This window comes from Glycine soja, chromosome 10 (genome assembly GCF_004193775.1).
Source record: "Glycine soja cultivar W05 chromosome 10, ASM419377v2, whole genome shotgun sequence".
In the NCBI taxonomy this organism is placed as follows: Eukaryota; Viridiplantae; Streptophyta; class Magnoliopsida; order Fabales; family Fabaceae; genus Glycine; species Glycine soja.
Window position 1 is genome coordinate 38,019,757 of NC_041011.1, and position 27,564 is coordinate 38,047,320.

Consider the following 27,564-nt stretch of genomic DNA (forward strand, 5'->3'; position numbering starts at 1 on the left):
CTCCTGGGCAAAATGAAACAAAGAACAAAGTCCAAGGATATCAAAGAGAGACAAACAAACACATTCATATATTTCTCAATGAACATCAGGGAATGAAAGGAATGGGTAACATCTAACATAAGGAGATCCAAAAAGTCAAGACATTCATGATAATCATCCAAGCAACCCAATCATGGCAAAATAGTTAATCAGCTCAAGAATGAAAAGTGATAAAGCCTCACAAGATATACACTCTATCTCTCAAGTGTCTAGGCTACTATTTACCCTCAAAGCACCCATGAAAGCAAACACCACATAGACTTGGCAAGATTCTAAAATTGACAATCAACCCACAAACACAAGCACATGAGGATCAAAAGGTCTTTTAAGGTTGTAATGGGGCCAAGGACAAGGTATGGAGAAATATGGAATAAGTGGCTAAATCCCAAAGGAATAGAGGAGCAAAGGGGAATAACTGCATATTAAGAAAAAAAATAAGAAAATAAAAAGAAGTAAAGATAAAATTTAAACATGAAGAGTAGAACCAAGAGTTTCATCATTCTTGTGCCATTTAAGATCTTATTCACTCAACTTTATTGCTTTTCTTTTTCTTTTTTCGATTTTTTTTTATCGATTTTTTTTTATTTTTTTTTATTTTTTACTTTGTAGCCTTTGAGAAACAACATTTCATTCAGCATGTCCAACATTTAACCAATATACAATGTACATCAAGTATGGCCCAAAATACATCATGAAGCATAGCCAACAAAACAAGTTGTCCAATGAAACAAAAACCCCCCACACTTATTCCCAAAACAATTCCAAAGCTCCAAAATTCCTTAAGGATATGGTGATATCATGGTTTTTCACTTAAGGCTTGTAGTGAGCTTCAAAACAAGGAAAGGGAAACAAGGCTCAAAAGGGCTATAAAAGGAATTAATTCAAGGTAAGTCCATTTGGCTAGAAGCTTATAAGAACAAAATTGCCTCAATCATTTCCAAATATGCATGTGAATTAGGACGCATCAACAAGAATCAAGCCAAGGCTATTGTGCAAGAAATCAATGGGGCAAAACACACCAAATGATTATGATGATGGATGGCTCAAATTCTCACAAAGGTAAAATCATCACTTTCAAATTGAGCTTTCAAAACTATCATGACATGTAGAGAAGAATCAAGGATTTCAAGTCACAAAATGTCAAGAACTTTTATTTTCAAAATAATTACCCATTTCTTGAACATTTCCTATAATTCAAAGAAAAACATGCAAAGTCGTACGTGCACACAAAATTGACCCAAAATATTAAACTAAAAATCCGACGAAACTAACAACATTAACAAATTAACACAACTAACAAATTAACAAAACCAACAAAACTAGCAAAACCAAAGAACACTCCCCGGCAATGGCGCCAAATTTGATCGAGGTCGTACCCGAATCAAATAAACATGAAAATGCAGTAACTAGGAAGTGATCCTAGGTCGTTTCCCAACGAGCAGTGACAAACCAAATGTTCATAATATACTTGTAGTAACAGTAACGATTGGGGGGGGGGGGTTGGTTGTTTGGTAATTAAAGAGCAGAACAAGTAAACTGGAATACAAAACTACTAATATTAAAAACGGGTTGTTTCCTCTGATTCAGAAGCCATTCTCTTATCCTGGGTTATGGAGAATTCGTCCCTAACAGTCAACCACTTAATCCAACCCTATTTCAATTTACTAAGCGAAAATCAACTTAGGGTTTTCAATACGTGATTAGGCACCACATACACCAGTTAGCCCTTCGTCCATTAAGCATGAACGCAAGTTAGGCTCAGAGGCAATTAATCGAACATGAAGCGTGCACTGATTAATATTCACGAAATTGGGATAACTGGTGAAGGGAAAACTGCCAGGAAACCACATTACAAGCGAAACCTCAAAGAGAGTTGGGCTTCATCCTCAAAAAGAAACAACACCAGAAAATCTAGCCTTCCATGGATTCAAACAGAAAACGCAAATGAAACATGAAACAGAAACAGAAATGAACAGAAACATAAATGAACAGAAACGTAAATGAACAGAAACGCAAATGAAAGTAGAAGAAGAAGCACGAATGAACTCGTAATTAGAAGCAGAAAACGAAAATTTGCATTAAGAACGAAAATTGTAACAAGGGAACAGAAAAACGTGAAAACCTAAAACCAAAGCTCTGAATAATGAGAATAGCATAACAGAATGCCCTGCACGAATCCCAAGGCAGCTATTTAAAAAGAGTCACTCAAAGTCACTAGGCCCTATTACAATACTCTGGCCCAAAACGAAATAAACACTGAACAACATAAAATAAAATTGCAAAATTTCCTAATTAGAAATTAACTAAGGTAAGCGCTGCTTTATTTGCCCTCTTCAAGTCCACAACTAAAATCTGGATTAAGCCCAATGTTTCATTAATTCCTGAAATTAGATTAAAAACATCAAATTAGCTAAATGAGCCTAAATAATAAAACTGCCTAATTAATTGACAATTAAGACCAATCAATAATTAAAATGGTGCAAAAAGGGTTTAGAAAATAGAAGAAAATGATGGCACATCACTGTTATAAAATATATTTGGCCATTGGTAATCGATTACATCCTCTGGTAATCGATTACCAGAGAGTAAAACCTTTGAAAAACACTTTTTAATTTAAATCACTTGGCCAAACCTTTGCTAATTCAATTAGGAATTCCCTTCCTAATATACTAGTGATGATCTTGATGTTGTGACTTGTAATCTTGAAGTATTGTCTTGAATTTAATCTTGAAAAGCCCATTTGCATCAATTGCAACACAGTATCATGATCATCATCAAAACATCAAAGGCAATTGCATCTACAATCTCCCCCTTTTTGATGATGACAATACAATACCTGAAATCAAGATTCAAGCAAGCAACAAACAATTGTATATAGATAAAATGTGCGTTTACTCCCCCTATATATCGGAATTCATGATCACTTGATTTCTAAGTTTGTTAAGCTTTTTCTTAAGCTTGTTCTACAACCTTTTCTCCCCCTTTGGCAACATCAAAAAGCCAAAGAACTCGGAATCAACATAGATATAACAATGGAGTAGAAAGATATAAATATCAGACTATAAAACATAATAATCCAAACTCACAAACAAGAAATAATCAAACCAGAATCCAAATAACTCAAAATGTCAACAACCACAAAATATCAAAGACTAAAATTTAAATACCACAAGATAAATAAGCAAAGTACTTAACATAATAATGTAAACTCTAAGAAACTAAAAGCCAAAATACACGGCTTATAAAAGACATATAATCAGAAACTAAAATCTAAGAAGACGGAGGTGGTGGTGGAAGATCGAAACTCTGACGAATGTATCAGACATCCTCTTCAAGCTGTGTGAGGCGAATGTCCATACCAGCGAAGCGTGTATCTAACGAGTCGAAGCGGTCACCAACATAAGAACGAAGACCCCGTAATTCGGAGAGGACTTCATTCATGAGTGCAGAATCTTCGCGTTGAGGAGGAGGTGAAGGAGTACGTTCATCTTGAGGAGGGAGTGCATCCTTCTTCAACCATTGACCATTCCGATCTTTACGATACCCAAAGGATGTCACTGCACCAGCACCAATTGCAAAGGAACGCTTGACTTGAACAAAGGGTTCATCATCAAGCGGAATTTGAAAATAACGCAAAAACAAAGTAATCAAATATGGATAAGGAAGAGGTGCATTGGCCCGTAATGCCTTATGCATTCGGTACCGAACCAAATGGGCCCAGTCGATCTGACGACCAGTAAGAAAAGCCCACATAAGAATCAAATCCTCCTCAGAGGCTTGTGCTAAATTTGAAGACCGAGGAAGCAAAATTCTAACAATGATATAATGCATGATGCGATTATCAAATGTTAATGACCCGGCCAACAATCTACCAGTCATTTCAGCTTGATCATTGCATACCATGCGACGAGCATCATGACTCGAATAATCGAATTTCCAGTCTCAACAATGGTGTCCTCAAAAGGTGCACCTTGACTGGGTAAATGAGTCAAAGAAAAGAATAGTGACTGATCAATGACCATAGAAATACCATGCACCTCAGACATAATAATACCATCCTGAATTTTTAAATTGCAGTAGAAGACCTTTACAAGTTCAGGATAATATGGCAATTTTAATGACATGAAATCAACAAGACCAGAATTTTGAAACACTTGATAGCAATCAAACGTTTCATCATTAAAGAATTCTACGTCTAGGTACTTAGGATCTAAGATTATTCTAGAAGAAAACTGAGAAAGGTACCGTAGACGCTGATCATCGGATGAAAACAATGTTGATGATCTTGGAGATGACAAAGAAGGAGGAATAGGTGCTGTGGGTGCTCCGGATGGGCCGTGGCGGCGATAGGCAGCAGCAACAGCGGTGGAGGATGATCCCTTTCTCTTCTTTGATGGCTCTGCCATTTGATGAAGTTTTTGTGGATTTTGATTGATGGAAGTGAAAGAGGAGTGAAAAAGAGGAAGATTGGGCTTTACGGGACGTGATTTGGTGAAGAATTGAGTGAGAATCGAAGATTTGAAGTTCTAGGTATGGAGGAAAACGTGGAGGAGGCTTTGGCTGCGCAACAGCTCTGATTTCGTGAATATTTATAGAAAATGACGTAGTGTAATCGATTACAGGTATTGGTAATCGATTATAGGCCCAATAAGCCTTCTGGTAATTGATTACAGGATGTTGTAATCGATTACAGGCTGCCTGTTCATGTGTAATCGATTACACTGGGTGGTAATCGATTACCAGAGCCTATCCTAGGCTATTTTCTTAAGAGAATATCTATGTTTATGTTAAAATACATCCTATATGATTAATTATCACCCTTAATATACTAAATTCAATCATTCAATTATTATATACACAAGAAATCATAAATTCTATCATAAAAACAAGAATTCAAACAAGATCAAACAAACAAAATAATCTACAAACAATAAATAAGAGTAAATCAATCAATCAATCAATCAATCAACCAATCAATCCCTATTTTTCTAAATCTCTTACATCTAAGAGACCTAATTCTCTTCTAATAGAGAAGAACACTTCCTCGGGGAGAGGTTTTGTGAAAATATCAGCAAGTTGATTCTTAGTATCAACAAACTCTAATACACAATCTCCCTTTAGGACATGATCTCTAAGAAAGTGGTGTCTAATCTCTATATGTTTAGTTCTAGAGTGTTGAACTGGGTTTTTGGATAGATTTATGGCACTAGTATTATCACACTTAATAGGTATGCGATCAAGAATGATGCCATAGTCAGATAATTGTTGCTTCATCCATAAAATTTGTGCACAACAACTACTGGCAGAGATATACTCCGCTTCAGCGGTAGATAAAGCAACACTGTTTTGTTTCTTACTATGCCATGAGACAAGAGCCGATCCAATGAATTGACAAGTTCCACTTGTACTTTTTCTATCAGTTTTAGATCCGGCAAAATCAGAATCAGAATATCCTATTAAGTTACATGTTGAATTCTTAGGATACCATAATCCTAAATTGATTGTTCCTAATAGATATCTCATGATTCTCTTTACTGCACTTAAATGTGATTGTTTGGGGTTGGATCGAAACCTAGCACACATACATACACTAAACATAATATCAGGTCTACTAGCAGATAAATAAAGAAGAGATCCGATCATACCTCGATATTGTTTTATGTCTATAGACTGACCAGATTCATCTTTATCTAAGTAACAATTAGTGCTCATCGGTGTAGACATGTGTTTTGCACTATCCATCCCAAATCTTTTGATCAATTCCTTGCAGTACTTGGATTGATTGATGAACATTCCTTCTTGAGTTTGCTTGATTTGTAATCCCAGAAAGTACTTTAGTTCTCCCATCATTGACATTTCAAATTCACTTTGCATATCAAGGGAAAACTCCTTGCACAATGAATCATTAGTGGATCCAAAAATTATATCATCAACATATATTTGAACCAACAAAATATCATTATGCTTTCTCTTTATGAACAATGTGGTATCCACTTTGAAATTCTGATACTGGGGACAGATGTCGTACAGGATGTCACGACATCACGCTTCAGAACATGCAGATTATATTTGACTGTATGAACAGATTAAACAAGTAAATAACACAAGAGAATTGTTAACCCAGTTCGGTGCAACATCTCCTACATCTGGGGGCTACCAAGCCAGGGAGGAAATCCACTAAAATAGTGTTAGTTCGAAGATCTAACAGCCACTGTTTACAACCTTCTCACCTAACCACTACCCGTGCAACCTCTACCTAAGAGCCACTCTTAGATATGAGAACCCCTCTCACTCCCTCTCAATCACTCTCCCGTGTTTACAATTAAATCAAATATACACCAGAGATTGCTCTCTGAACAATAGAGATCAACTCTACACACTCAGGTCCAACACTTGATGTTAGGGTAGCATCAAGGTGGCTCACAAAACACTCAAGTCCCAAAACTCACAAAATAACTCTTCAATCCCGGACTTGATGAAAAACCCGTGCAGCCTTCATGTTTATATAGCAGTGTACGTATCTGGGCTGCAACAACTTGCGCTGGATAAGATCTATCATTCTCCTGAAAAATCTGCACTTAAAGATCTAAAAGATAAAGTTTTATCTTTTAGTTTTTATCTTCAATCTCTAATCCCTGAACGAAACTATTCAAGTTTGTAATTCAAACTTTAATTATCTTTTAATTCGTTCCTAAAGATATAGCGCCTAATCTGTTGCTGACTGCACATTAATCTGTTAAAGATATAACAGATTTATGTGTCCAGTATTTTCGGGCAGGATGTCCTGGACATTGTATCCGACATCGTGGATCTTGCAGCTTCAATTCTTCATTTGACATTTTATCTTGCCTTGTGCATTGTGCAGCCCAATCTGATTCCTTGACATAATGTTAGACATCATGTGCAGCAACTCCAGCTTTCCTTCATTGTCTAAGTGCTTATGTTTTAACAAAATTTTAGCCAATCTTTTAAAACTCAGTAAAGCTAAGCACTAACAATCTCCCCCTTTGGCAAATTTTGTCTAAAACATACTTAGACACTTCCTGAGCAGGTACGAGCATTCATGCAAGTGGGATCAGCAACTTTCATTATCAGAGTAGTCAAGCACAGTAGTATCTGTAGTGGTGACAGCAAAATTCTGCAAGTTGCAAATCTACAAGTCTTTTCCAGGATGTCAAGACATCGCACGTGACATCAGCTTTCTGCTCCCCCTGTCTCCATGCTCTTGCTGCTGTGAAGTGAATATTCTGCTAGGCAGCAGTTCACTGCAGCATCTTCTATCAGCGACTAGTTTCAGTAGCTTACATCAATCATCATCAGCATAAATACTACTCCCCCTCAAAATCATAAATCATGCATAATATCCTACTACTCTACTACTCCCCCTTTTTAGACAGAATTTGGCAAGAGTAGAATGCATGAAATTAATGTGCAAATATTACAGACCAATAACAACCAATTGTTCAAAGGGACATGCCCCAATAGCTAGTAAGAGTAAAAAGCAAAAAAAAATAAAGGTCTGATGGTCATGGGGTGGCATCAGAATCATCATCATCTGATTCTGTATCCTCTGCTGCATCTTCTTCTTCCTCAGCTGCTTCTCCATCATCAACGCCATTGTCTGAGAGTCTTTTGATCAGGCGTTCCAGCTCCATTTTCTTCTCTGTGTTGGCTTTGATGGTTGCCTCCAGCACCTTGCATGTGTCCTTGAGTTCAGCAATCAAATCATCCTTGGACACAGCACCTGAAACAGTAGCTTTCCCTTATGTCGAGACAATGTCTGGGACATGTGTCCCCTCAAACAGTTTGTAATGCAGGGATAGAGGAGATTCTCTCTTCTTCACAGAGTCAATGTTATTTAAAATATTGGGATGTTGACTCAACATAATGCCACACAATACAGTTGGGAAGGCAATGGGTAATTTGACAGCAAAAGATTCTGAATGCTTAATAGTTTGATCAAACATATAGTTTCCAAAATTAAATTTGGACTTGGTTCCAACAGCATACAGAAATTTACCCAAACCTGTGGCAACAGTGGAAGTATGATTGGTGGGTACCCAGTTGGCAGTGCCAATCCTATGCAGGATTGCATACTTCACACTTAGCTTCCCTGCAGAAAGCTTCCCTTTCTTTGGCCAGTGCAGGACTTGCTTGGCAGTGATTTCCTTGGCAATTTGATGCTCAGAAACAGCAATATCCACCACTCCTTCAGTTGGTCTGCCCAGGTATTTGTTGATTACAGCAGGGGAGAATCTAATACATTTTCCTCTGACAAACACTTTCTTATACTCATTACTCTTTCTGTTTGTTATGTCAGAGGGAATGTTGACAATGAATTCCCTGACTAGACTTTCATAGCAATCTCCCAACTTGGTGACAGTTTTCAGCAGTCCAGCAGCCTTGATGAGGTCCATGATCTCCTTGCAATCCAAGGCATCTCTTCCCAGTTCTCTTTCTAAAGCAAGTCTGCGTTGATATACAAATTTCCACCTTTCAACATTGCCAATGGAGTGGAATGAAATGTTGTCCAATGGGGCATCAGGGACATTTCCAGGCACCTTTTTCCCTGATTTCTTGGCCCTCTTGATGTCGAGAACATCTAGTTCGACATCATCATCAGAATCAGATGAGGAAATTTCTTTCCTCTTCTTGGAGGGGATTGCAACTTTGCTCCACCTGGATGTGGTAGGAGTGATTGGAGTGCTCTTCTTCTGTGCCATAGTTTTGATTCGTCCAGACCTCTTAATGGGGGTTTTCCCCTTTCTGCTTTGTAGTCTTTCTGCAATGCCAGGTGCCAACTTGTTGGCAATGGGTTCCTCATCAGATTCTACTTCTTCTAGGTCAATGAGGTCACCTGGAGCAGGTTCTGGTGCCCTTGGTGCAGGGGTCTCCTCTGTGGCTTGATCCTCTTCCTCTGTTGATTCCTCTTCACTGGGTGAAGGGATGACTTCAGCATTTGGAGTGGAAGATGTTGGAGCATCTTTTTCAGCATCAGGCACAGAAACATTTGGGGTGGAAGATGTTGGAACATCTTCATCAGCATCAGGGACAGAAGCATTTTTCAGAATGCTACTCACAATACTGCGGATCTTCTTATCCATCTCCGGGTCTGCTTCCCTAGGACTTGTTGCAAGGCTAGGGTTTTCAGAAATCCTCACTCCCTGTTGTCGTTTGGGAACCAGTTTCTCAGGAACAGGGGCTTGACCAGGAATCATTTGTATGGGTTGGATATTGAATTCAGGTTGTTCCTGGTTTGATGGTGCTTTGGTGGATGATGGAGATGATGGTACAGAGGGTGAACCAGGAGATGAAGTATGTTTTAGTGAATTAGCCATGGAGAAGCAGAGCTTTTGAAACAGTTTCGTGAAAGTCTGAGAGGTGTTGGGGAATGCTGATGAAAACGAGAATGCCACGAAAATGTAAATTTGAATGCGGAATGTAGAGGGACGTGTGAAGCAACGGTCGAATCTGTTTTGGCCCAGTAGTGAATGTGCTATTAACGTTTGAGCACATTCATATAGAAGTAATTGCTATAAGTCTTCTAGCAGACAAATGCCCAGCTTGCCCCTCAATTTTTCAAACTGATTTGCATCCAATGCCTTTGTGAAAATATCTGCTATTTGTTCCTCAGTGTCAACATGCTCCAGTGTGATAACTTTATCATCAACAAGCTCTCTAATATAGTGATGTCTAATGTCAATGTGCTTGGTTCTGCTGTGTTGAACTGGATTTTTAGAAATATTAATAGCACTCAAGTTGTCACAGTACAATGTCATGACATCTTGTTCGACATTGTACTCCTTGAGCATCTGCTTCATCCAAACTAGTTGTGAACAGCTGCTTCCTGCTGCAATATACTCTGCTTCTGCAGTAGATAGGGACACACAGTTCTGCTTCTTGCTGAACCATGAAATAAGATTGTTGCCCAAATAGAAACATCCACCAGAAGTGCTTTTTCTGTCATCTGCACTTCCAGCCCAATCAGCATCACAATACCCAACCAGCATTGAATCTGAACAATGACAGTACATAATCCCATAGTCACTGGTGCCATTTACATATTTCAGAATTCTCTTTACTTGATTCAAGTGACTTATCTTGGGATTGGCTTGATATCTTGCACAAACACCTACTGCATAGGTGATGTCAGGTCTGCTAGCTGTTAAATATAGTAAGCTCCCAATCATGCTTCTGTACAGACTTTGATCAACACTGGTGCCAGCTTCATCTTTTGACAGTTTCAAGTGAGTAGGTGCAGGTGTTCTTTTATGGCTGGCATTTTCCATCCCAAACTTCTTGACAATGTTCTTTGCATACTTGCTTTGTGAGAGGAATATGGAGTCTTCCATCTGCTTCACTTGGAGTCCCAGAAAATAAGTCAGCTCTCCAACAAGACTCATCTCAAATTCAGATTGCATCTGTTGGACAAAATGTCGAAGCATCTCATTCGACATCCCTCCAAACACAATGTCATCAACATATATCTGTGCTATCATCAAGTTTTCAGCATCTTGTTTGACAAAGAGAGTCTTGTCAATTCCTCCCTTCCTATACCCTTGCTGAGTAAGGAACTCTGTTAGCCTTTCATACCAAGCTCTTGGAGCTTGCTTCAATCCATAGAGAGCCTTCTTGAGCCTGTATACATGATCTGGATGAGTTGGATCTACAAATCCCTTTGGCTGCTCCACATAGGCTTCTTCATTCAGGTATCCATTCAGAAACGCGCTCTTCACATCCATCTGGTACAGCTTGAATTTGAGGATGCAAGCTACACCAAGTAACAATCTGATGGACTCAAGTCTAGCAACAGGGGCGAAAGTTTCATCAAAGTCTACACCTTCAATCTGAGTGTAGCCTTGAGCAACAAGTCTGGCCTTGTTTCTGGTTATAACACCTTCTTCATTGGTTTTGTTCTTGAAGATCCACTTGGTGCCAATCACATTTGTTCCCTCGGGTCTAGGAACTAGCTCCCAAACTTCATTCCTTTTGAATTGCTCCAATTCTTCTTGCATAGCATTGATCCAGAACTCATCAGTCAGTGCCTCTTTCACATTCTTGGGCTCAATTTTGGAGACAAAGCATGAATTGGAGACAATCTCAATCTCCCTTGATCTTGTAGTGACCCCTCTGTTTGGATCTCCTATAATCAGCTCCTTGGGGTGCATCTTCTGGATTCTAATGGAGGGTCTCTTGATGTTTGGTTCATCTGTAGCAGAATCAGAGTTTTCTGCATTTTCTGCACTTTTAGCTGTATCTGCTACATTGTCTCCCGATGTTCTGACATCTTCTTCGACATCCTTCTTTCTTGCTGGAGTTAGATCATCAACAACCACATTGATGGATTCCATCACAGTTCTGGTTCTGGAATTGAATACTCTATATGCTCTGCTGTTTGTAGAGTATCCCAAGAATATTCCTGCATCACTTTTTGGATCCATCTTTCTCCTTTGCTCTCTATCTGCCAAAATGTAACATGGACTTCCAAAGATGTGGAAGTGCTTGACAGTTGGCTTCCTCCCTTTCTAGATTTCATACAGTGTGGTTGGAGTCCCTCTTCTAAGTGTGACTCTGTTGTGGATATAGCATGCTGTGTTCATGGCTTCAGCCCAGAGATTATAGGGAAGTTCTTTGGCATGAAGCATGACCCTAGCAGCTTCTTGCAAAGTCCTGTTTTTCCTTTCAACTATGCCATTTTGTTGTGGTGTAATGGCTGCAGAGAACTCATGAGTGATGCCTTCAGATGTGCAAAATTCAGTAAACTTGCTGTTTTCAAACTCTCTGCCATGGTCACTCCTGATTCTCTTGATGACACAGTCTTTTTCTCTTTGAAGTCTTAGACTCAATTCTTTGAATACTTCAAAGGTGTCTGATTTCTCTCTGATAAAGTTGACCCAGGTAAATCTGGAGAAATCATCCACAACAACATAGGCATACCTCTTTCCTCCAAGGCTTTCAACTTGCATAGGCCCCATCAAGTCCATGTGAAGTAGTTCCAACACCCTGGAAGTGGTCTGATGTTGAAGCTTCTGGTGGGACATCTTGACTTGCTTTCCAATCTGACATTCACCACAGATTCTGCCTTCTTCTATTTTCAGATTGGGAATGCCTCTAACAGCACCTTTGTCAATGATTTTCTTCATGCCTCTTAAGTGCAGATGTCCAAATCTTTGATGCCATATTCTGACTTCATCTTCTTTGGAGAATAGACATGTGGAGGAGTAACTGGTTTCTTGAGGTGTCCATAGGTAACAGTTGTCCTTTGATCTGCTGCCCTTCATTAGGACTTCATTCTTCTCATTTGTCACCAAGCATTCTAACTTTGTGAAGTTTACATTGAACCCTTCATCACACAACTGACTGATGCTGATCAAGTTCGCAGTCAGTCCCTTCACCAGCAGTACTTTGTTCAGACTAGGAAGTCCATCATGGACTAGCTTTCCCATTCCAGTGATCTTTCCTTTAGAGCCATCTCCAAATGTCACATAGCTAGTGGAGCTAGGTTCAATGTTCACCAGGAATTCTCTAACTCCTGTCATGTGTCTGGAACAGCCGCTATCTAGGTACCAATCTTCCTTAGTTGATGCTCTAAGTGAAGTATGAACAACAAGACTAACAGTCTTGTGTTTTGGAACCCACATCATCTTCCTTCCTCTGCTGCTACCTTGAGTTCCATGATGTGGATGGCCATGTAAATGATAGCAAAAGGGCTTTATGTGACCATACTTGCCACAGTAGTGACACCTCCACTTCATTCTTTTGCTCTTTTTCTGCTGCGTTCCATGATGTCGAGACCGATGTTGTGACATCGTGGCTCCAGTGCTGTTTTTGGCAGGAACAAATTCTGTCATGGTCGTTCTGCCAGCAGATGTATGATTAAATCCAAGTCCTCTCTGGTTTCCAACATTCTTCCCAAGCTGTAGCACCTCATCAAGCATATCTGAGCCTTTATTCAGCATCTTTATTGATTTTGTCATGTTTTCCAGTTTAGAGTTCAGAAAACCAACTTCTCCTTTAAGCTCAGAGATCTCCTCTTCATGTGCCTCCTTCTCAGCCTCCAGATTTGCAATGACCTTCTTCAGTTGTGCTTCTTGCTGAAGAATCTTCTCACTTTTGATGCATAGTTTTCTATAGGATATAGTAAGCTCATCAAAAGTGATTTCAATATCACTTGAATCTTCATCAGATTCAAATCTCCCAGTGAGAGCATTCACATCTCTGTCAGAATCACTTTCCTGTTCACTCTCTGTATCATCAGACCGACATACAGAAAGTCCTTTCCTCTGCTTCTTGAGATGGGTGGGACATTCAGCTTTGATGTGCCCATAGCCTTCACACCCATGGCATTGAAATCCTTTGCTATGACTGGACTTTTCATCTGACTTTTTGTGGTATTCACTACCTTTCCTGATGTCGAAAGGGATGTTCCGGACATGTGGTTTCTGCCTCCTGTCCATTCTGTTCAGCACTTTGTTGAACTGTTTTCCAAGGAGCACAACTGCGTTAGTCAGACCTTCATCAGTATCCAGGTCATACTCATCTTCTTCTCCTTCATCATTGGACACGAACGCCAGGTTCTTGCTCTTCTTTTCAGTCCTATCCGAGAGTCCTAGCTCAAAGGTTTGAAGGGAACCAATGAGTTCATCTACTCTCATGTTGCAAATGTCTTGGGCCTCCTCTATTGCAGTGACTTTCATGTCAAATCTCTTAGGCAAAGATCTGAGGATCTTTCTCACCAGCTTTTCATCTGTCATCCTTTCTCCCAAGGCAGTGCAAGCATTGGCAATTTCAAGAATGTTCATGTGGAAGTCATGAATACACTCTTTCTCCTTCATCTTCAGATTTTCGAATTTTGTAGCCAATAGTTGCAATCTGGACATCTTCACTTTGGCGGTTCCTTCATGAGTGGTTTTCAGGATCTCCCAAGCATCCTTGGCCACAGTGCATGTGTTGATCAGTCTGAAGATATTCTTGTCAACTCCATTGAATAGAGCATTCAAGGCTTTGGAGTTTCCAAGTGCCAATTCGTCTTCTTCTTTTGTCCAGTCTTCTTCTGGCTTCAATCCATCAGTGGGCTTTCCTTCTGTGTCCAGCATCTTGGGATGTTCCCAGCCTTTGATGACAGCTTTCCAGGTTCTGCTATCCAGTGATTTGAGGAAGGCCACCATCCTTGCTTTCCAGTATTCATAGTTGGTTCCATCCAGAATTGGTGGTCTGTTCACTGGTCCTCCTTCTTTCTCCATGTTCATCAGAATTTATCTCCCTAGATCTCACTCAGTGATTTCGAGTGCCTGCTCTGATACCAATTGAAATTCTGATACTGGGGACAGATGTCGTACAGGATGTCACGACATCACGCTTCAGAACATGCAGATTATATTTGACTGTATGAACAGATTAAACAAGTAAATAACACAAGAGAATTGTTAACCCAGTTCGGTGCAACATCTCCTACATCTGGGGGCTACCAAGCCAGGGAGGAAATCCACTAAAATAGTGTTAGTTCGAAGATCTAACAGCCACTGTTTACAACCTTCTCACCTAACCACTACCCGTGCAACCTCTACCTAAGAGCCACTCTTAGATATGAGAACCCCTCTCACTCCCTCTCAATCACTCTCCCGTGTTTACAATTAAATCAAATATACACCAGAGATTGCTCTCTGAACAATAGAGATCAACTCTACACACTCAGGTCCAACACTTGATGTTAGGGTAGCATCAAGGTGGCTCACAAAACACTCAAGTCCCAAAACTCACAAAATAACTCTTCAATCCCGGACTTGATGAAAAACCCGTGCAGCCTTCATGTTTATATAGCAGTGTACGTATCTGGGCTGCAACAACTTGCGCTGGATAAGATCTATCATTCTCCTGAAAAATCTGCACTTAAAGATCTAAAAGATAAAGTTTTATCTTTTAGTTTTTATCTTCAATCTCTAATCCCTGAACGAAACTATTCAAGTTTGTAATTCAAACTTTAATTATCTTTTAATTCGTTCCTAAAGATATAGCGCCTAATCTGTTGCTGACTGCACATTAATCTGTTAAAGATATAACAGATTTATGTGTCCAGTATTTTCGGGCAGGATGTCCTGGACATTGTATCCGACATCGTGGATCCTGCAGCTTCAATTCTTCATTTGACATTTTATCTTGCCTTGTGCATTGTGCAGCCCAATCTGATTCCTTGACATAATGTTAGACATCATGTGCAGCAACTCCAGCTTTCCTTCATTGTCTAAGTGCTTATGTTTTAACAAAATTTTAGCCAATCTTTTAAAACTCAGTAAAGCTAAGCACTAACACACTTTACCTCTGGAGAAATCTTTTTCTAGAAGAAAATTGCTTAAGCGTTCATACCACGCCCTAGGGGCTTGTTTCAAACCATAAAGAGCCTTTTGTAATTTATAAACATGGTTTGGTTTATCAGGAATTTCAAAACCAAGGGGTTGTTCAACATATACCTCTTCTTGAATTAAGCCATTTAGAAAGGCACTCTTAACATCCATTTGATAAAGTTTAAAATCCATTATGGATGCATATGCCAATAGCATTCTAATGGCTTCTAATCTTGCAACAGGAGCATATGTTTCTTCATAGTCTATTCCTTCTTCTTGATTATACCCTTTTGCTACTAACCTGGCTTTATTTCTAATAATTATACCATGTTCATCTAATTTATTTCTAAAAACCCATTTTGTTCCTATGATAGGATAATTTTCAGGTTTTTCTACTAATTTCCACACATTATTTCTTTCAAATTGGTTTAGTTCTTCTTGCATGGAAATGATCCAGTTATCATCTACTATGGCTTCTTTTATATTTTTAGGTTCAATCATAGATACAAAAGCCATATTATTGCATAAATCTTTAAGAGAGTGTCTAGTTGTTACCCCTTTTGAGATATCACCAATAATGTTGTCGAGGGGATGATCTCTTGAAGCTTTCCATTCTCTTGGAAGTTCATCATTGGATTTGACTTCTTCTGGAGGATCTTCATTGTTTACTTTATCATTTCCTTTGGAATCTTGTTCATGAATGTTCATATGTTCTAAAGAATCTGCAATGTCATCTAGCATATTCTTTCTTGACAATATAGCATTAGATTCATCAAAGGTAACATGAATGGATTACTCGATATTCATAGTTCTTTTATTATATATCCTATATGCTTTGCTTTGTAATGAATATCCAAGAAAAATGCCTTCATCAGATTTTGCATCGAATTTTCCTAGATTATCTTTACCATTATTAAGCACAAAGCACTTGCAACCAAAAACATGTAGATGAGAAATATTAGGTTTTCTACCATTATACAACTCATATGGGGTTTTCTTTAAAATGGGTCTTATCAAGGCCCTATTCATGATGTAACATGCAGTATTGACAGCTTCAGCCCAAAAATACTTTGGAAGAGAAGTATCATTTAATAAAGTTTTTTCAATTTCTTCCAATGATCTATTTTTCCTCTCAACAACTCCATTTTGTTGAGGGGTTCTAGGTGCAGAAAAATTGTGTTCAATACCATGTTCATCACAGAATAATTCAAAATCTTTATTTTCAAATTCACCCCCATGATCACTTCTAATGGATGCAATCTTGAGATTTTTCTTGTTTTGTATGACTTTAGCAAGTTTTCTAAATGCTTGGAATGAATCACTTTTATGTGTAATAAATAATGTCCAAGTATATCTAGAGAAATCATCAACTATAACTAGAGCATAGTAATTTCCTCCAAAACTCATGGTTCTAGATGGACCAAATAAATCCATATGCAATAACTGTAAGGGTTGAGTGGTTGAAACAACATTTTTAGGTTTGAATGAGACTCTTGTTTGTTTGCCCTTTTGACATGCATCGCATAGTTTATCTTTTTCAAATTTCAATTTAGGCAAACCAATTACTAAATCTTTTGAAATTAATTTATTTAAGTGATCCATGTTTATGTGAGCAATTCTCTTATGCCATAACCATGGATCATCATCTTTACTAAGAAAGCAATGATTGTTTCCTTGTTTTATGCTTAAGTCTATCATGTAAACATTATTGACTCTATGTCCTACATGCTTTATATTAATGTCATGCTTATGTTCTATAAGACATTTCTGAGAATCAAATGATACTAGATAGCCTTTGTCACATAGTTGACTAACGCTAAGCAGGCTATGCTTAAGTCCTTCAACAAGTAGAACATTTTCAATGGAGTTTGAAGAATTTGTACCTATTTTACCCACTCCAAGGATTCTACCTTTGTTGTTGTCACCATACGTTACATGCCCGCTTTTCTTTGGAGAGATATGTGTAAAATTTGATGCATCTCCAGTCATATGTTTTGAGCATCCGCTATCTATGTACCACTTCTTTCTCAAAGATACCTGTATAATCAAGTTTTTGACTTAGGTACCCAAATTTTATTGGGTCCTTTCATGTTAGTATAAACAGAGGATCCTTTTGGGACCCATATCATTTTAATGTTACTATAATTTTTCTTGAAGTAGCAAGTTGATATGCCATGTCCTCTTCTTCCACAGTAAAAACAAGTGATAGAATTAGAATTACATTTTTGTGTTGAAGTGGAAAAGTTTTTATGAAACTTTTGTTGTTTATCAGATTTATACCCTAGTCCATTTTTATTAGACACATATCTTTGTTTACTTAATATAACATCTAAATTATTTTTACTATATGAAAATTTTGCAAGTGAATTTTTTAACTCTTTAATTTCTTTTACATATTTATCACAACAACTACAAGAATCTGATATTTTCTTGTCAGAAATAGTGGAGATATTAACTTTTTCATTTGTTTTAGAAATTGAGACTTCATTTCTAAGAAGATCTAATTCTTTGTTTAATTTCGAAATTTCATATTCTAAATTTGAAATTGTTTTCTTTGAAGATGAAACTAATTTTGCAAGTTTAATTGACTCTTTATGCAGATCAGCAAATGAATCTTGCAATTCATCAAAAGAAATAGATAAGTTATTTGAAGATGTTACCTCTTCATCACTTTCGTAACTTTTGGCCATAAGGCAGAGATTTATCTCTTCATTTTCAGAATCTTCAGAAGATTCCATATCATTTTCATCCCATGTGATGTATGCTTTCTTCAGTTTCTTTTCACTATCCTGATCACTTTCTTCTTGAATTGAGGATGATGCTTTAAGAGCAATTCCTTTCTTTTTCTTGTCATTTTCTTCATTTTGGTGCAATCTCAATAGTTCCATCTCGTGTTCCTGCAACTTTCCAAATAAAGTGGCAAGAGACATGTTAGACAAATCTCTTGATTCAGAAATGGCCGTTACTTTGGGTTTCCATTCTCTACTCAAACATTTTAACACCTTGTTTATAAGATCCTCATTTTGAAATTCTTTGCCTAAGGCTGGTAGATGATTTACTATATGTGTAAATCTCTTTTGCATGCTTTGAATATTTTCATTTGCATTCATTCTAAATAATTCATACTCATGAGTTAGTGCATTTATCCTAGATCTTTTAACATCTGTAGTTCCTTCATGTGTTAATCGAAGAGTGTCCTACATTTCCTTAGCACTCTTACAATTTGAAACCCTGAAATATTCATCCATTCCCAGGGCAGATGTTATTATGTTTTTGGCTTTTAAGTTGTATTGTACTCGTTTTCTATCCTCTTCAGACCATCTATCTCTAGGTTTTTCTATGGTTATGCTTTCACTTGATGAACTACCATCTATTGAAACTTTTTCTACTGTGGTGGGTATATAAGGCCCTATTTCTATGGCTTCCCAGATATTTAGATCTATTGCCTCAATAAAAATTTGCATTCGGGTTTTCCAGTAGTGGTAACCCTCTCCATTAAAGATTGGAGGTCTATTGATAGAATTCCCATCTGGAAATAAGGAATTTGCTGAGGCCATCTTTTTCTTGAAGCTTCTAAACTTTATATAAGAATGAAGCTCTGATACCACTTCTTAGACAAGTGGCCTCAGATATCTTAAGAATGGGGGGTTGAATTAAAATATTCCAAACTACTTCCCCTAATTAAAAATCTATTTCACTTTTTATTCAAGTTATGAATTCCCTTAATGACAATCTTCTTAAATATTAATTCAAATAAAACAATTTGAATATGAATATAAAGCAATAATAAATAAAGGAGATTAAGGGACGAGAAAATGCAAACTCAGTTTTATACTGGTTCGGCCACACCCTTGTGCCTACGTCCAGTCCCCAAGCAATCCGCTTGAGAGTTCCACTATCTTGTAAATTCCTTTTACAAGTTCTAAACACACAAGGACAATCCTTCCTTTGTGTTTAGAATTCCTTTACAACAAGAGACTCACGGTCTCTTAATCCCTTAAAGAATGAGAAGAAGAAGAAGAATAAATCTCTCTAGAAAGAGATGGATTTTACAGATTGAGCACTCAAATAATTCCTTAATGAATTGCAATTGAATTGGCCAAGGAATTCTTAAGAGGATAAAATGAATTTGCTCTTTGAGAGAATAAACACTTGTTGTTCTGAAAATCTCTTAGCAAATTCGTGTTTAAGTCACATATATATAGACCATTGGTGGTCAAGAATAAAGCCTTTGAAAAGTTGTGACTCTTAGAATTATTTTTCTGAAAATCCTGTCTGGTAATCGATTACAGTAATTGTGTAATCGATTACATCTTTTAAAATTTGAATTAAAACGTTTATTAACTGCTGGTAATCGATTACCAAAATTGTGTAATCGATTAAACAGCCTAAAATTTTGAATTCAAATTTCAGTAGCTGTTATAAAATATATTTGGCCACTGGTAATCGATTACCAGAGAGTAAAACCTTTGAAAAACACTTTTTAATTTAAATCACTTGGCCAAACCTTTGCTAATTCAATTAGGAATTCCCTTCCTAATATACTAGTGATCATCTTGATGTTGTGACTTGTAATCTTGAAGTATTGTCTTGAATTTAATCTTGAAAAGCCCATTTGCATCAATTGCAACACAGTATCATGATCATCATCAAAACATCAAAGGCAATTGCATCTACAAGCGTGTGTACCAAAAGAGCCCCCATGGACCTCCCCCAGCATGTTCTTTGCTTCCTTAGAGTTCACGCAGCGTAGCAGAACCATGTCATGGTTTCTCTTATATAGTAAGCTTCCGCTCACGAAGAAGCCGGCCGCCAATCTCCTCAACGTCCTCTTGTCGTTGTCGGAAGCCTCTGGTGGGTACTCTTTGCTTTCAATATATCGCTTGATATCGAAATACCTAGGCTTATAGTCCTGCTCTTCTTCCACTAGACAACAATGTGTAGGTTTGCCACGACACCTGAACTCAATGTACGGTAGGTCTCCGTGCGGTGTCAGCTGGAACATGGATGCTAAAGTGGCAAGCGCATCCGCCATTTGATTTTCCTCTCGGGGAACGTGATGGAAGGAGATCTCATCAAAGGAACCAGCCAATTCCTTGATATAGTCCTAGTAGGGTATCAGCTTGTGGTCTCTAGTTTCCCATTCCTCTCTCAGCTGGTGAATCACCAGCGCCAAGTCTCCGTATACCTTGAGTAGCTTGACGTTGAAATCAATTGCCGCCTGGACGGACAGGGCGCATGCTTCTTACTCAGCCATATTGTTGGTGCAGTCGAACCCCAGCCTGGCTATGAAAGGTATACATTGATTGTCCGGAGAGACCAATGTTGCCCCAATGCCATGGCCTAGAACGTTTGATGCTCCATCGAACCACACGATCCACTTGTCCCGGTCCTTGTCAGGTTTTTCCTCAAACAAGGCCATGATGTCCTAATCTGGGAACTCGGGATGCATGGGTTGATAGTCGTTGAGAGGCTACTAAGCCAAATAATCTGCCAAGGTGCTTCCCTTTATCGCCTTTTAGGTGACATAGACTATATCGAACTCAGACAGCAAAACCTGCCATCGGGCGATACACCCTGTCAGAGTAGGCTTCTCAAAGATGTACTTGACCGGGTCCATTTTGGATATCAGCCAAGTGGTATGGCTCAGCATGTATTGTCTTAGACGGTGGGATGCCTAGACTAAAGCACAACACGTTATTTCCAGCAAGGAGTAGTTCATCTCACAGGCCGTGAACTTCTTACTCAAGTAGTAGACGGTGCACTCTCTTTTCCCGGACTCGTAATTTTGCCCCAGCATACACCCCATTGACTCATCCAAAATCGTCATATACAAGATGAGAGGTCTTCCGGGCACCGGAGGCATAAGCACAGGAGGGTTCATGAGGCACTCTTTGATCCTTCCAAATGCCTCTTGATAGTCCTCATTCCAGCGGATGGATTGGTTCTTGCGTAAGAGTTTGAACAACGACTCACAGATAACGGTGAGCTGTGATATGAATCTGGCAATGTAGTTCAAACACCCTAGAAAACCTCGGACCTGCTTCTCGGTACGTGGTTCTGGAATTTCAAGGATGGCTTTCACCTTTTCGGGGTCCACCTCTATCCCTTTCTAGCTTACGATGAAACCCAGTAATTTCCCTGACTTGACCCCGAAGGTGCACTTAGCGGGGTTTAACCTCAATCGATACTTCCTAAGCCTTTCGAACAACTTCCGCAAGTTGACAAGATGTTCCTCCTCAGTTTTAGACTTGGCGATCATGTCATCCACATAGACCTCGATTTCTCGGTGCATCATGTCGTGGAACAAAGCCACCATATCCCGTTGATAAGTTGCCCCGACGTTCTTGAGTCCAAACGACAACACTTTATAAAAGAACGTCCCTCACAGGGTGACGAAGGTAGTCTTTTCCATATCCTCTGGCGCCATTTTTATCTGATTGTAGCCAGAGAACCCGTCCATGAAGGAAAATAGAGCAAAATTGGTCGTATTATCCATGAGGATATCGATGTGCGGCAGAGGGAAATTGTCCTTGGGACTTGCTCGATTTAGGTCCCAATAATCCACGCACATTCGTACCTTCCCATCCTTCTTAGGGACTAGTACAATGTTGGAAACCCACTCCAGGTACCGAGCGACAGCCAAAAAGCCAGCGTCAAATTGTTTCTTTACCTCTTCTTTTATTTTCAAGGACGTCTCGGGATTCATCCTCCTCAGCTTTTGTTTTATCGGGGAACACTCAGGATTTAGAGGTAATTTGTGTTGTACGATGTCAGAACTCAAACCGGGCATATCTTGGTATGACCAGGCAAAGATGTCTTGGTAATTTTTTAGCAGGGCCATCAATTCTTCACGGATGGGTGCAGTCATACCCGTACCTATCTTTACTTTCTTTACCCACTGCCGGTTCCTAAGTCTACTAGTTCTGTCTCTTCTTGATGAAGCCTCATCTCTCGGTCCTCCTGAGCGATTATCCTCTCCAGCTCTGGGGGAAGTCCCACATCCTTGTCCTCTTCACTCTCCATCCGACCTGCTTCTTGCTCGGGTATTAGTACCTTCGAGGGACTCATTGTCAGATCTGGCATTTTAAGCGTAAAGAAAATAAACATGCAAATGAATGAGAATGGGTAGAGGCACAAGAATAGATGAAGAAAGATCTTTATATTATAAACTGAAGAACAAAAGACATAATGCCTTAACAAAAGGAAACTATAAAGCCTAGGCCCAACCGTAGATTTTTAAAGCTAGAAAGGGTTACATTGTGCTTGTCGGACAGGCAAGGGTGCTCGACAAGGGAATCTATAGAGGCAATGCTTACTACCTCAAAAGATTGGAAGGTCGTTTCCAATGACTCCTCTGCGGCTTCCACATATGGCATAGAGGAAGGGCAACTTACCAAGACGTCCTCCTCCCCTGATACAATGACCAAATACCCCTCCACTACGAACTTCAGCTTTTGGTGGAGCGTAGAGGGAACGACTCTCACTGAGTGGATCCACGGGCACCCCAAAAAACAGCTGTAAGCCGGGTTAATATCCATCACTTGGAATGTAACTTGACAGGTATGAGGCCCAATCTGTACGGGGAGGTCGATCTCTCCCCTCACCTCTCGGCGACTACCATCGAAGGCACAGACCACCATGGAACTTGGCCTTAGATGGGAAGCGTTAAACGGAAATTTCTCCAATGTGCTTTTGGGCATTACGTTCAAACTGGAGCCGTTATCGATGAGTACCTTGGCCACGACGTGGTCCAGCCATTTGACTGACATGTGCAAAGCCCTGTTATGCCCTCTCCCCTCGGCAGGGATTTCCTCTTCAGCAAAGGCGAGGTAGTTGTTGGTGATGATGTTATTGACGAGTCCCCCAAAGACTTCTACAGAGATGTCTTGGGCTACATGAGCTTCATTCAAGACCTTTACTAGCAAAGCCCGATGAGGCTCAGAGATCATGAGTAGTTCCAAAAGAAAGACTCTAGACGGGGTTTTGTTGAGCTGCTCAATGACCTTGAACTCGCTTTGTTGAATAATGTGAAGGAACTCGCCTGCCTCCTCTAGCGATACTTCTTTCTTGCCACAACCATCCCTTTTCTCAGAAAGACCTTTCATTGGAACATCCTCGTCCGGAGCGGGGATCACTTTGTCATTTTGTCCTTCCGCTATCTTCGCCTTCCCTTTAGCGTTTGCGGGCTGTGTCGGCAGGTCAGGGGGTGCGAACACGTGACCACTGCGGGTCATGCCACTCAGCCCCGTGATATTGGTTACTTTGGCCGACAACGAGCTGATGTTGGCGGCTTCTTCCTTCCTTTCGCTTGGAGGCGCATACCTCCATGGAACTGCGTGGCTATTTTTGTATGGGAATGGAATAGGTCTAACTACCGAGGGGTATCAGGGCGTTTGGGGAGCTGTGTCCCTGGTGAAATATATCACCAAAGGCTTAGGCTTCCGAAGACCTTCCTCATCTGTGGACTGCATGCATATGTGCTGCTCTTTACTCCCCTCATCACCGACTTCCAGCCGGCCTTGGTCTATCATCTTTTGCAACAGGTCCTCTACTGCTAAACATGCTTCCATGTTATGTAGCGCGCCGGGATGCATCAAACAGGAATCTTCCTCGTGCCTACCGCGGGGAATTACGCCCCCTTTTTGTAGGGCCTCGTAGATAAACCTTCTGGGGATCGTCACGTCCTTCAAAGGTTTGGACCTGCGCGGCCTACCCGACTCGACGACATTAACCGCTCCCCCTCCATGATTGGCAAGTGGGTTTATTTTTACGCTAGGCCGGTCCTCTTGAAATGTCAGCCATCCGGCTTCTATCAAACTTTGGACCTTATGTTTAAAGGCCAGACACTGTTCGATTGAGTGGCCCGGGGTTTTCCCATGGTATGCGCAGGTTGCGTTAGGGTTATACCACTTTGGGAAAGGAGGCTGGTAGATCCTTCCGGGAGATATCACAGCCATCTGGTTGGTGACGAGGGATGGCAAGAGGTCTTCGTACGTCATTGGGATCGGGGTGAATTATGGAGTTGGCCTCGGGGGAAAGTTCCTTATCGCGTTGGAACTGGCGCCAAAGTGGGCATTGCCGGCCGGGCGAGTCAGGGTTGGAGCCGTAGCTTGGGGGGCCTCCCTCTTGATGGGTGCGAGCGCCCTAGTTTGTATGGGTGCTGAATTGGAGGAGTCCCCGGCGCGAGCTGAGAAGCTCGGGTGATGTTGTGCATACTGATGGGTACCGTGGGAAATTTGTGGTGGCTTGATCCATGCGGGCGTTGAAGTGACAACATGGGTATCTCCTTCCTTCCTCTTTGCCCCAGTTGTTTCGATCCTCCTAGCGCTGGTACCTGTGGAGGAGACGTAATCAAACTTCCCTTTTTTCAAGCCCACTTCGATCCTTTCCCCGGCGAATACCAAGTCTGCGAAGCTGGAGGGCATGTAGCCCACTAATTTCTCATAGTAAAACACAGGCAAGGTGTCTACCATCATGGTAATCATTTCCCTCTCAACCATGGGAGGGGCTACTTGCGCCGCCAAGTCCCTCCAACACTGAGCGTACTCTTTAAAGGACTCGCTTTCCCTTTTAAACATGTTCTGTAGCTGAGTCCGGTCAAGAGCCATATCAGAGTTGTACTGGTACTGCCTAAGGAAGGCGATAATCAGATCCTTCCAAGTGCGGATGCGGGAAGCTTCTAGATTGGTGTACCAAATGACCGCTGCCCCAACCAAGCTATCTTGGAAGAAGTGCATCAACAGCTTCTCATCCCTAGAATGCGCCCCTATCTTGCGACAATACATTTTGAGATGGTTCTTAGGACAAGTCATCCCTTTGTACCTATCGAAATCAGGTACCTTGAATTTCGGGGGGATGACGACGTCCGGTACTAAGCAAAGATCAGCCATGTCCGCGAACGGATAGTCGCCAAAGCCTTCAACAGCTCTCAATCTCTCTTCGATGAGATTGAGTTTCCTCTTTTCTTCTGCTGCCAGGGGTGGCCCTCCTGTGGACAAAAATATTGGCTGTGTTGGGGGCTTTCGAAGTTCTCCCGTGAGGTTGGACTGGGGTAGTGTGTTGGGCGCCATCCCCTCAACGGGGACCGGGGAGTAGGAATCGATGTCTCCTTGGGCATGTTCTCGACGATCCTTGTGAATCTCGTCCGACTGCCGAGGAGGCTCCCCTTCAAGGATGGGGGGAGGGATATGATGCGTCATCATGTATGACTGGTGGCGTGTAATTAGGTGGTAATCCATAAGGGTAAGCCACTCGGTTGTATCCCAGATGGGGGTTGCTGATGTGCCCCAGTGTGCTTCCTTCTCGTCCTACCACGTTTGGGATAGGATGGTGCATAATAGCTGGGAGAGTTGGGTCTGCTTCGGCAGCCGAACTAACAGCGGCAGCGGTGGCTGCGTTATTCTCCATTAGTTGCCTCATTCCTAGCATGGCATCCATCATGGAAGCCATTTGCTCTTTCAAAGCCGATAGGTCGGCTTTCATCTGTTCCTGTATTTCCTCTTGGTCACCCATCATCCTAGATTTGGATCTGGTGCGATAGGGATGCCTTGGGGCGCATTTAGTTATGGCGTTTTTCCTAAAAAACCAAACTTGAGGAGTACGTAAAAAATAATGAATGCATGCTAGAGATAAAATGTGGGAGTGATTTGATTCGCACTGATTTTTTTGGAGTAAAAATGCGAGATAAACTCATGTTATTTAGAAATTTATAACTAGTCAAGATCTGAGTGACAATACAAACTTCCTAGCAGTTCCTAATTATATGGGCCATTAAGTCTATCATATGCTGACAATAGCTGAGAAGTACGTGGATCTCCTCAGGGGCGGAGTAGGTGTCCACCATTGCTTTGGCCTTGGCCAGCAATCGGGGAAGCTCTTGACTCCAGTTCAAAGTAAGAGCAAATCGGTCCATCCACATCGTTGCCTCTTGATGTAATGAGTCAATCACCCTTCCTCTAGCCTCCTTTTCTGCGTACACTCGGGCATACTCGTCCGCCACTTTGTGCTCGTGGGCCGTGGCTAGATTCAATTCTTCTTGGTACTTGCTGATGATGGCTAGCATGTTGGTCTCGATCTCGCATAACCGTTGAGACAAGCTTCTCTTGGACCTTAGGCAAATCTTCAACTCATCCTTCAAGATCAAACTATCTATTCGTGATTGGTTCCATTCCTCTCTCCGGAGCTTAAGCTCGCTATTACTGCCCCAGGGAGCCCCTCGGAATTTGTTCCGGCCATGTTCTTCCCTACGGGCCCTTTTGGTCTCTTGTTCCAAGGCCTTGGTGGTGGCTATATTTACGTCTCTCAGTTCGGCATTCTCCTTTCAGATCTTAAGAGCTGCTGATTTAAACTTTTCTTTGACTATTTGGGCTTTCTCGAGTTCTGCCCTGAAGGCCTGCACCTCTTCGTCCTCCTCCGGCGCTTCAACTTTCACCCCTTTAGTGGTTCTCAAACTCAGGAGCCAATCCAGACCTCGCACGTGGGCTTTCAACCACCTACGGTAGCCGCCGATAGGCCCATTGTTACTGCCTCTGAGTTCCTTGTCCTTCTTTTGCACCATCTCCCATGCCTTGCGGACCTTCTAAAGTGCCTCCGCATTGGTGTTATTGAAACCTCGTGCAATAATAGGTGCGAGCTCTTCCTCTAGTGGTGCCCCTCTCATAGGGTAGCCAAGCTGTCTTATAGCAAGAACGGGATTGTAACTGATGCAACCCCTTGTCCCCATCAAGGGAACATTTGGAAATCCTCTGCACGAAATAAGAACCCCGGTTCTTCCTTCTTTCCATCGAGGGAACCAGTTGATAGACGCTCCTTCTTTGCTTGCTAAGAGTCGGTCCCAACTTGCCTCTTTCTTCTCTGTGCATGAACGGTGGCTTTCTAGCGGGCAAACATGTCTCACCTCTTGGCGGAGAAGGTGTGAAACCAACCATACGTAGAGGGTCGGAGTACAGCAAACAAATCCTTATACTGCTCTTTTCACATCTTCGGTCGAAGGTGTCATATAGATCGGCTAGGATAGCGACAACCGAGCTTTCCTTGCGGTCATGAAAGGCGAGAAAAGCGTCGATTGTCGCTAGGTCCACCAACCCATCCACATTTGGAAAGAGGACTCCTCAAAGTGCGAGGATGTCTATGAACGGGGCCCATTCACCTCTACCTGCCAAGATTCTTGCTTTTGCCTCCA